The following is an 11997-nucleotide window of genomic DNA, read 5'->3' as shown; positions in this document are numbered from 1 at the left end:
TTATGCCTTTGAAAATAACTATGAATTTGTCTTGCCACAAAAAGGCATGCCCCCCTGCCTGTAGATTGTATCCTTCTAATGTTAACATTCTTTTATTTTTAACACTTATCCGATCTTTAACCCAGGTCAGAATAGCGGCTCTATAATATACTTCCCAATCAGGTAGACCAAAACCTCCTCTTTCAGTAGCGTCCTGCAACAATTTCAGTTTGATTCTGGGCTTTTTTCTCTGCCATATAAATTGTTATACTAGCTTATACAATTGATCAAAAACAAATTTCTCTAATTTTACTGGAGCATTTTGGAATAAAATTTTGGTAATATGTTCATTTTTATGGATTCAATTCTCCCCATAAAGAAAAGTCTTAAGTTGTTCCATTTCCTGAGATTTTCCATTATTTTTTAAATTAGTGGGGTATAATTATTCCCTTTGAGGGTTATACATTTTGCTGAAATTACAATTCCCAAATATTTAACTTTATTTATCATCTGGATGTCCATTATCCTTGTTAAATTTTCCTTTTGTGCATTTGTCATATTTTTGTAAGTATTTTAGTTTATTCCTTATTAATTTTTAGCCCCACTACTTCTCCAAATTCCTCTAATTGCTCTATTAATTTTAGTCCCAAATTTTGCAGAATAAAAACCAAATCATCTGTGAAGGCTTGTAATTTATATTCTTCTTTCTTTATTTTTAGTCTTTTTATTTCTGGTTTTTTCCTAATTATTCTTGTTAATACCTCTAATGTCAAAATAAATAATAATGGTGATAATGGACATCCCTGTCTTGTTCCTTTTTGTATCTCAAACTTATTTGTTGTATAAAGAGTAATAGCAAATGGGGAAAATCATCCTTGCGCCTTATTGTTCTACTGTGCAATGCTCTATAACATTGTTTTGAGGGTAGAAGTTGAAACTATTTAGGTCCAGGATGTGAGGAGTCTATAGATATTTTCACAGCCCTCGTTTTGACTCATGCAGTATACTGGTCCTGGATGGAAGGCAGGTTGATAGCAATTGTTTTTTCTGCAGTTCTAATTATCTGTTGAAGTCTGTGTCTGTCTTGTTTGGCTGCAGAACAACCAAATAAATAACAAATACATAGAACAACATGATAACAAAGTTGAAAGGGACTTTGGAGTTCTTCTAGTCCAACCCCTTGTTCAAGTAGAAGTGCCTATACCAGGGGTGTCAAACTCAAGGCATGCAGGCCAAATCCAGCCCGAGGGGCCAGCCTGGAAATATCAAAGGACCAGACCATAGTGCCTCTGCCAGACAAAATGGGCAGTGGGGGGCTGTGTGTGCCCCCCGTGGCCCATTTTCAGCCTCCACGGCCTCCTACAGCAGTCTGACAGCCAAAAACAGGCTGCACAGAGGCCCCATGAGGCCCGTTTTTGGCCTCTCTGGCCTCCAGCAGCACTCTGCCATCTGAAAAACACTACACAAAGCCTCCATGTGGCCCATTTTCAGCTGTCAGAGAACTGTAGGAGGCTGGGGAAGCCAAAAACGGACCACACTGGGTCCATACGGGGCCTCTACGCAGCCCATTTTTTACTGTCAGAATGCTGCAGAAGGACTGGGTTAGACTGGATTACAATTATGGCCTCAAGTAAGTGTCTGATCTGGATAGAAAATAAGCAACATCCTATGTTAATACTATAATTTAATGCTGGATTTTACATACTGTAGGTCCATTTAATCTACAATCAACTATCTATAATTGACAGCCATTTCTATTTACTATCCTGGAAATTTACCTCTGCTGTTAGATCTTGTATTATCATGTTATTTATGCTATTATATATTTATTATTAGTTGAATAATAAAAATACAATAGTATAAATAGCTTTTCTGCCTGGAAAAGCAACTTTCTATTAAACAATGGGGTATAAATTTAGAAATAAAAAGTTTAGTGGAGTATGAAGAATAAGTAATAAATGTTTGCCAGTAATATCTGGTAGAAGAGATAGGTTATAATAAGGAACTGTGGAAAGACAGAAGAAAGGGGAAAAAATGCACCTTGGACCTGGGTCAAACGCCCACACCAGCCACAGCCACAGCCACCATGACCACGCCCACACCAGCCACACACACACACACACACACACACACACACCCTGGCCCTCTGAGGTCAAACACAACCCTGATGGAGCCCTCAATGAAATCGAGTTTGATATCCCTGCCCTGTACCATTTCTGAAAAATGGATGCCCAATCTTTTCTTAAAAACCTCCAGTGATGGAGCATCCACAACTTCTCGCACCCACCCACAAGCTATTCCACTGATAGATTGTGCTCACTGTCAGGAAATTTCTTTTTATTTCCAAGTTGGATCTTTCCTTGATTAGTTTCCATTCATTGCTTCTTATCCTGCCTTCAAGTGTTTTGGAGAATTGGTTGACCCTGTCAGCATTCCAACGAACAAACTCCAACCCAATAAACTCCAAGACAAGCATCTTCTCAAAGTTACCTTTTATTAGAGTTGTCATACTGGCACAAGAGATGGTTCCTCGGATAGCCTAGTCCAGTGGTGGCTAACCTTTGTGAGCTCCTGTGCCAAAAATTGTGTGTGTGCTTGTGCACACATGCTCACATGCCAGCGCCCAGAAGGCAATGTGCACATGCCCCCCCATGCCCCTTGTTCATGCATGAGCAATCCCCTCCTGCACCCCTTACCTGCACTGCAACTCCCAGATGATTTTCAGCCCAGTTGAGGCCTTTTTCTGTCTCCCAAAATACAGGAAGTGATGAAACTGGCCTATTTTTCAGTCTGCAAAAGCTGCAGAAGCTTTCCTCAAGCCTCTGGGAGGCTGAAAAAAGGCCTCAAAGGAGCCCAAAATTAGCTGGGAGTCACGCGCATGCTCATTGAGGTAAGTTTGCCTGTGGCTCGCGTGCCGGCAGAAATGGTTCACCATCACGAGCCTAGTCCCAAGCCATGAAAGGATTTAAAGGTGAAAACTAACACCTTGAACTGCGCACAGAAGCAAATCGGCAACCAATGCAGTTCCCGCAGGGAAGTTGACCAAGGTCTGCACAAAACCATGCAGGCTGCTGCATTTTGTACCAACTGGAGCTTCCAGATGCTCTTCAGGGGCAGCCCCATGTAGAGTGCATTGCAATAGTCATGATAAGAGGTGATTAGTGCATGAGTGACTTTGAGTAAGGAATATTGCTCCAAGAAAGGGTGTAACTGGTGCACAACCCATCGTTGCAAAAGATTCTCTTCGCCATTACTGCCACCTGCTCTTTGGGCAGGAGTAATGAGTCCAGAAGAACCCCCCAGATTATGCACACTCATATTACACGAGTGAGGCCACACTTGGAATAATACATACAGTTCTGGTCACCATGATACAAAAAAAACGATGCTGAAACCCTAGAAAGTATGCAGAGAATGATACAGGATCTAAGGGCTAAATTGTATGATGAATGGTTAAGGGAGCTAGGTATGTCTCGCCTATCGAAGAGAAGGATTGGGTGGGGGGGAATGATAACTATTTTTAAAGGGCTGCCACAGAGAAGAAAGGATTGATCTATTCTCCAAAGACCAGAGGTCAGGACAAGAAATAAAGGGTGTAAGCTTATTAAACAGAGATCCAACTTAGAAATAAGGAGGAATTTCTTGACAGCAAGAACAATTAATCAATTGAATACCTTGCCTCCCAGAGTTGAGGGTGCTCCATCACTGGAGGTTTTCAAGAATAGACTGGACAACCATTTGATCGGGATGGCATATCTTCCTGCCTCGAACAGGAGTTGGACTAGAAGATCTCTGAGGTACCTTTCAGTTCTATGTTATACTTTCCTTCATCAGAGAGGTAGAAGATGCCAGAGCAAAGGGGCAGGGGGAAACAATGGGAACTATCCACCCCACAGCTTCGAAAGAAATGCAATAGCATCTTTCTCAAAGGCCTCCCCAAGACCAAGATCATTCTGTAGCACAGGAATCTGGAGCTCACTCCACAGACAGGTGCGGCTCATCTGGGCAGAAGCGGGTAATTAGGACTGAGGTACAAGGTGGATGGTCACATAGAAGATGAGAATGCTTAAGGTTAACTCTCCCGGGGTTTGCTGGAAATCCTTCTGCATCTGTGGGTGTTCTTCTCAAGCTCTTTTTGTTACGAAAAGCTTGAGAAGATATAACAAGATATAGTTACTAAGTTCCCTAAGTTAAAGGCGGGGAAAGCTGAGCCAGATCCCCACCAGACTGACTCACAATCCTTCACTGAGTTGACATTAAAAAGTGCTGACAGCTGAAGGAGAGAAGAACACTTTCATCTGGCGGTAGCCTCCTGTTGGCCCAGGGGTCAATGCTGTCTCCTCAGCCTTCCCTTTCCCATCAAAGCCATTTCTTTCTCAGTCCTTTATTAAATAGGGTCACCGCTGGTGTTCCTCCTCCCCCTCCCCCATCAGCAAAAATGCTCCCTTGCCTGGCCACTCCTGGCCTAAAACGCAGCAGCCTTCATTCCTGCCATCACTTTGAACTGCTTCGACCAACATCAAGGCAGAAGGGCACAGGCATGTGATCTGTTCTCCCTATATTAATTATCTTGCTTAATTGAAAGGAAAAAAAGTTCAAAAAATGGGAGCCATTCCTGGCAATTTAAAGTGCCTGTAGAGCAGAGCAGGGGTTCGTAGCAGCTGCAATTTGTTTATCTCCACTTTAAAATATGCAAACATCGCTTTTTGGGAAATAGTCATTAACCTGAACTAATAATAATAATCTCTGATAAGTGGGGCATGATTTAAGGGTAAATTAGTAGTAGTAGTAGTAGTAGTATAGTAGTAGTGGTTGTAGTAGTGGTAGTGGTAGTTATTGTTGTTGTTACACAGTTGCCAAAATATTGAGACTAGATTTGGCATTTTTGTCTGCCTGTCAACTCGTTCCCAAAGACCTGAGATGGATAGATGCTATTTCCAGAGAGGCCCAGGATAGTTTGTGAAATCTCAGTAATTTTCTTAAACAAAACAAGCAATAGAAAAACCAGACTCTTAAGAAGTACAAACATGAAAATCAGAATTTTTTTAAAGTAATAGATTCAATGTTTTTCTGAAGCATACAGCTTTCTACAAAGGTAAATTCAAATGTAAGAATTGGATATTTATGTCGCAAAAGGATAGAGATTCTTGGGGAGGTCACAGGGGAGTCATAAAAGTCGAGGTGGCAGCCACAACCTTGCAATTGTGGCATATCTATAAAGGTGAAGCTGCAATCATGATTATGGCTATCAATTTGCCACTTTGACCCTCTCCTTGTAGACATCCCTACAGATACCAGTTGTAACCAAATCTCCTTCTTGAAACTGCCTTTCATATCCCATGAAAATCACCCCAACTTGGACCATCTTGAAGGTAATGGTTAATGCTGTACAAGCAGTGTCCATCCCACGGCCCTCACATGTAGTCTATCAGCCTGATTTAGCTGAATGTCCAACATTCATTCTTCTCATGGGCAAGATGAGCCCGCATCCTAAGTTGGCCTTGTCACTAATTACAGAGTAGCCTCCGTGGCTGGGAAGGGGAATTTGGATCTCTCAAGTCCCTCCCCAACACCCAAACCACTGGAATACCCAAGGCTCCATTTTTTACATCTGTTGGTCCAATAGCCAGGATATTTGTGATTAAGGGCAATTTTTATTTTATTTTTATAGCCATCCATCCCACATCAATGACTCCAGATGCCACATTGCACATTTGTAATCCATGCTGCCCATGGCTTATCCTTTAGACCAGGGGACGCCAACCTTGGCAACTTTAAGACTTGTGGACTTCAACTCCCAGAGTTCCTCAGCCATCAAAGCTGAGGAAGTCCACAAGTCTTAAAGTTGCCAAGGTTGAAAACCCCTGCTTTAGACAGATTCATTCTAGTCCAGACTGCAGAGGATTGGCAGCAGGGCAGGCTGTTGCCGTTTTTTCAACAGCACTGAAAAAAAGTAACTTATGACCGGTTTTTCACACTTAGACCATTACAGCATTCCCACGGTCACATGATCAGAGTTCTAATGCTTGGCAACCAGTATGTACTTATGACAATTGCAGTGCACTATTTGTAACCTTCCCAGCTGGCTTCCGGCAAGCAAACTCAATGTGAGAATCCAGATTCGCCTAACAATTTCAGTGATTTGCTTAACAAATATGGCAGCAACAACAATAACAACAAAAGATTGCAAAATGAGGCATAATTCATTTAATAACTATCTTGCTTAGCAATTAAAACAATTGGGTTCAGTTGTGGTTATGAAGACTATCTGTACATTTTTTTGTACCTGTAACTATGTCTGTGGGTAGTGTATGATATTCTATGATTGAAACAATAGAAATGAATTGCCATTTGACTGGGGTGGTATGAAGCTCCTGCCATGAGCAGGGATCGGATTAGAAGGCCTCCCTATAATTCTATGTTCTATGGAAGTCCCAATCTATTACAGAAGAAAGATATTAACCTGATAATAAAAAACTAATATCTGCTAGCAAGAATCCATTTTTAAAACATATTTAGAAGTTTGAAAAAGGTGGAAAATAATTTCTGGTTCTGATCCTCTCTTCTTCTTCTATTTCTTTTTTTTTTTTTTTGAAAGTTTTATTTGGGTTTTCAAAAAAACAAGATACAAATAAAACATCTTTTTTGAAAATAGCATGGTCCCAGGTTATCACTTCTTCATACAGATACCAAACTCAATGTCATGCTCATTTTTATATTCTATTCCATATCTTATTACCATTTTATATTTTCTTCATAGTTTTTCCCCTCTTTTAATTTTCTCAACTTTATTTTAATCATCTCATCTCAGTCAAATCATTATATTTATACTTTTGTCTGTCCTGTTTCAATTTCATATTATCTTTTCTTATTAAACAAATTTTTCCCTGGAATTACCAATTGGAGCATGGCGTCTTTATATCTTTTAATTTTATCCACTCAAACTCTTATTTAAGCTTCAATGTATAGCTTTAAGATTATAGCATTCAATATAATACATAACTTCCAATCGAATTCGGTTTGGTACATTCTTAAAATACACACTATATTCTTAAAAAGAAAAAATTATATATATATATGTAAATAAAGAACACATTCCATTCCAATTCAATTCTATCTTTAACATTTCTTTTCAATTAAATATCATACTTCCTTGGGAACACTTATAAACTTTCCATAGTTAATTCTTTTTTTTCCATATTTCTCACTTATATTTTTATAAATCATTACTAATAATTAAAAATGTTCCCATTTAATTCTCTCAATCATTTTAATTCATTTATTTATTACCAAACATTCAAATACATTACAGTAAATATTTTATCCATCATTTTAATCATATTTTCTAAAATTATTTCTGTTTATAATATAACAATGCTATCTTATGTACCTTTGCAGAATCCCTTTTGCAATTAAATTTTCACCCATTATCTCTAAACAAGCTTATAGTTACAATCCTTATATCTTTTCCCTGTTTCTCCATTTCTTGTTTCTGTCTTTTACAACTTCTTTTCCTTGCCTTCTTCCCCCTCTTCTTCTCCCTCCCCTTTTTACCCCCTCGTCTCTCTACTTCTAACTCTCATCTGTAATCCCCTCTTCTGTTGCTTTCTAATATTATACTTATCTTTCAAATTCTTCTTCTTTTTGGTTGCTTTTTCTAGTCTTAAACCTTTCACTCTCTTTTACCCCTTTTCTTTCCCCCCCCCCCACTTAAAATTATTTGATCATTAAACATGGCTTCTTCTTTGTCCCAATCTTCTTGTTCTGCAAGCATTTCTTGTTGTGTCTCATAGTTCCAGATCTCCATTTCTAAGAATTGAAATACGAAGCCAAAAGAACATCTCCCTTTTTGTGCATCTTCTTTCCATTTTTTAAGTTCCATTTTCAATTCTTCTAAGAGTGATACCATTTGAAAGACTTTTAAACAACCACCCGGTTAATTTTAGTCATCCAGATGCAAAAAACAAAAATCACCAAGTAATCCAAATAATCCAAGGCTGTTTCTTTCTGCTTCTTTTTTCCACTTTCTCTTCCTGGGGTTCTATTATTTTGTTACCAAGTTTCAATTAAAATGTATCTTTGAGGAATCTTGTTGAAATTTCACTGTAAGTTCCTTAGTTCCAGGCAGTCTCCTCCATTTTTCCAGATCCTGCCCTTTTATTCTTTTTTTTTCTCCTTTCCTGCTTTTAAAAACTTTTAAATATCCAGAAATCTTTATTATCCCTTTGACTTTTATTTTCAGCTTAGATGCCTATTAATGTCAAAGTGGAATTTTTTCAATTTCTTGCTTAAGTCTCTTAGCTGTCAGTATAAGGAAGGGAAGAAAAAAACCCTAATCCTTTCCCTTCTCTCTCTCCTTCACAGCTTCAAAATCTTCTTAGGGAACAATGTTATTAAATTTAAATTCCAGGGTACCTTATTTGTTGCTTTTGCTGTTTGACCTGGTCAGCCAAAACTTTCTCTTCTTATCTTCCTCCTGCACATTCTTTTCCGGTTGAGTTCTTCTTTGTGGTGGCCATTTCTGACCACCGCTGCAACCACCTTCGGGAAAGGGAGTAATGGCCAGCTGGGGAGGAGAGATGTGGCTCTCCTCAACCCTGCAGGCAGTCTCCCCCTTCTTCACTGCCTCTATGGGGTGGCTTAGCCCCGAAACCAGCCGGCTCAGGGCGCCCCAGCTGCGAGCACAGATCAAAGCCTCGCAGAGATGAGGCTTCGGTCTGTTGCCGAAGAAGCTCAAACCAGAAGCTCCTCTTCTTCTTCTATTTCTTGCCCACCCAAGTTTTAAATATGTCATTTAATTGTGATCAGTATAATGCCTAGGATGACAGCAGTTTTATAGGATTGGAAATGTGATTATTGATGAGAAACCTATTTCAGTTTAATATACCCTGCAAAAGAATTGATTGCTAGTTCTAACATGGTTCTAAATGAGACAAGTGTAGTAATTTTCTTCTTAAAATCAGAGGAAAATCCAATGAAATACATTAACAGTGTTTGAAAAATTATGTGTATCCACACCATTTTAATTCAAAGGAATTTTTTCAATATTACCAAAAAAACATCATTTGCAAGGTTTTTTGATAGTCTTTAAAAAGTATCAGATGAAGACTTGGGTATAGGAAGTACTTTATGATACAAAATTCTTTTCAAATCATTTTTAATAAATCAAGAAGAAAATAACAATTATTCATTGATAGCATAACCATATGTTAAAACTGTTTTTCTTTTGCACTATGTAGAAAAATATGCAGTCTAACTGGTATATTTTACCCTCTCTGGGGATATAACTTAGTCACTTATTTTGATTCAGAGTATTTGAAGAAACTGCGAGGGGATATCTAATATTCTTTGACAGTTTACAAGTTTCAAAAAAAGTAATAGCTTTATTGCCATTTTTGTTTGGATTTGTTTCTTTTGGATTTGTTTTGTTTGGATCTGTATAACAGATTGTTTTGTAGCACCCAGAAGCACTTTCCATGAAATGGAAAGTCATTAATCATATAAATTTGATGAAAAATAAATAATGATTTGTCCGAACATAGAAAATGCATAGCACAAATAATTAACCTTTTTGTTGTTTTTCTCACTAATTTACTGTAGCAAAACATTGGAAATTGTAATCTCTCTTTGAATTAATGGCCTTTATAAGTATGAAAAATGGGTCAGTACATGAACCGATCCATGTCACTTTCATAGTTTTCTGAGATCTCTTTATTTGACTTCTCAAACTACTCCCTAGGAATCTCTGGTAGTCTTTCAACTAATAAGGCAGGAGGATCTGCATAGCATGATGAAAAAAGTCAAAATGGTGGCCATGTCCCTGCAACTGAAGTTATATAGAAAAACAGGTGGCACTTCGACTGGCTAGACAGTGGCCACCTTCCTGTTCTACTGGGGTTTTTCTTTTCTCCAAAGCTTCAGTGATGACACAGACTGGAGATGAGGGAAGGAGAGGGGGTGTAGAGATAGCTGGGGTGCTATAACCAAAATGACATTCTTTCCCCTGGGAACCAAGGTTGTGTGTGTGCAGGTGGTTGGGAGGTGGAGACTGAGGCCACCCCTTGTCTGGACTGTGTGCTGATTGGACGATGTGGCTGACACCTCTGAGGAAGTGACAAATTTTTGCTTTTAATTGGGAGGAAAACCTGTGGGAACTTAAGATACATTTTTCACCAGCCTCGTGCCAATTTGACATGCCCTAATAAAATGTTCTTTGAGGAGACCTCTGAGCTCTTTCATTTGGGATTGTGTTACCTGGGACTCTGACACCATCACTTGTTGAGTTACCATTTCAGAGATATTCCCACACCTAATCAGATAATTAGTTATGTGTAATCCTTGGGTTGAAACACAGAAGGAAAACTTGTTACGACTTCCTGGTCATCTTTATTCAAAATCTGTATGCAGATATGGAAGACAACAAATGTGGCAGGAAAGGGGCTCTTTTTCCTGGCACCAAAAGTACCACTTCAGCCATGGATTGTAATAGCCTCTTAGGGACAGGAAAGTGGTGGCAGGAGCAGCAGCCCCACAGCAAAGTAAGTCACTGATACCAGCAGCAGAGTCCCATGAGCTGCATCATTGCAAGCCCATCAGCAGATCTGCACAGTGGCGGGGTTGCAGGAAAGCTCTGCTAGCGGATCCCTGTGGGGGTCATACAAGGAGGTTAGGGAGAGGGCTTCCAAAAAGTCAAGATGGAGGCCACAAACATGGGAACAGTACCTCTTTATGGGTGTCCTCAGATACTTCCCAAGTCTAGAAGATTCACCACAGAGTTGAATGTGAAAAAGCAGTTTGTTATACCCTGGCCAGCATCTAACTACCTGCAGTTTAGGTCCTGTGAGGGAGTGGAAGTTGTTGGTAGCTGCATCAAAAGGATGCAGTTGGAGGTGGAAACCTGGGTGTAGCAACTCAGGTGAACCGTGTAGGTGGCAGCACAGGTATACGAGCCATCTTAGTCCACAGTAGCAAATAATCAGGAAGAGACTTACAGCACCTTTTCTGTTTATAAACTTTATTAAAAGTCATCAACTTAAAACCTTCTTAGCTTTCCAAAACATTGGAAAATATTCTACCAGATTCCTTTTGATGCTTTGTTTTTTTTCAGGGCAGTATCACTTGCTTCATCAGTTGATATCACCGCTGTCTCCTAAAAGTATTTAAGAAAACCCTTAAAACTCTGTTTGTTTTACCACACAAACCACTAATTTTTTATAACAGATTCCAGAGATGAAAGAATATATGCAGATTCCCCTGCACATCTGTATTTGAATATTTTCAGTTGAAGCCATCTGCCACAATGCTGTGGGGATGGTGTCTGTGCATTAGCTTTACTAGGCTTTGCAGGATCTTACACGTCTGGATAATTCACTGCAGGCACTTGAAAAAAGCAGAATGTTTATTTATTATTTCGCCATACATTTGAGTGACCATCTCCAAGCTTTAGATACTACATGTGACTGATCCAAAAATATTTGTTCAAAGAGCCCAAGGATGCTGCTAGCAAATTAAGCTTTCAAAAATTAAGGAAAGATAGATGAGACTTGATATTTTCCCCACTTTATAAAGTAAAATGCCCCTACCCTCCTGATTGTTTTCCTCACAAAAGGAAGCTCAAGAGTTTTGTCACTGCTAGATTTGACCTGCCACTGATCTACACATATTTGCTCCCAGGAGAATCTGCGACAGTAAACTTGTCCTAGCTATTCTCAGTGAAACAGTCCCCTGAGTGAAAAGATGAATGAATTCCTAAAGCAGTATTTCTCATTCCTAGCAACTTTAAGATGTGTGCACTTCTAACTCCCAGAATTTCCCAGCCAGCATGCTTGTCAAGGTTAACCTCTATTCTAGAAGTACCAAAGAGGCTCTATCAGCAAAGTATTCAAGCAAATAGGAAACGATTGGATGAGAAGACCTCAAAGGTCTCTTCCAACTCTGTTACTCTATGTTCCATAATAAGATTTTGCCAGAGCAATTAAGGAGAAAGAGGTACTCTAAAAAGTCAAGATGAATAGGCTC

The sequence above is a fragment of the Pseudonaja textilis genome, chromosome 4 (genome assembly GCF_049901715.1).
Source record: "Pseudonaja textilis isolate UNSWEBS1 chromosome 4, rPseTex1.2, whole genome shotgun sequence".
Lineage (NCBI taxonomy): Eukaryota > Metazoa > Chordata > Lepidosauria > Squamata > Elapidae > Pseudonaja > Pseudonaja textilis.
Note: the sequence above shows the minus strand (reverse complement) of the source record.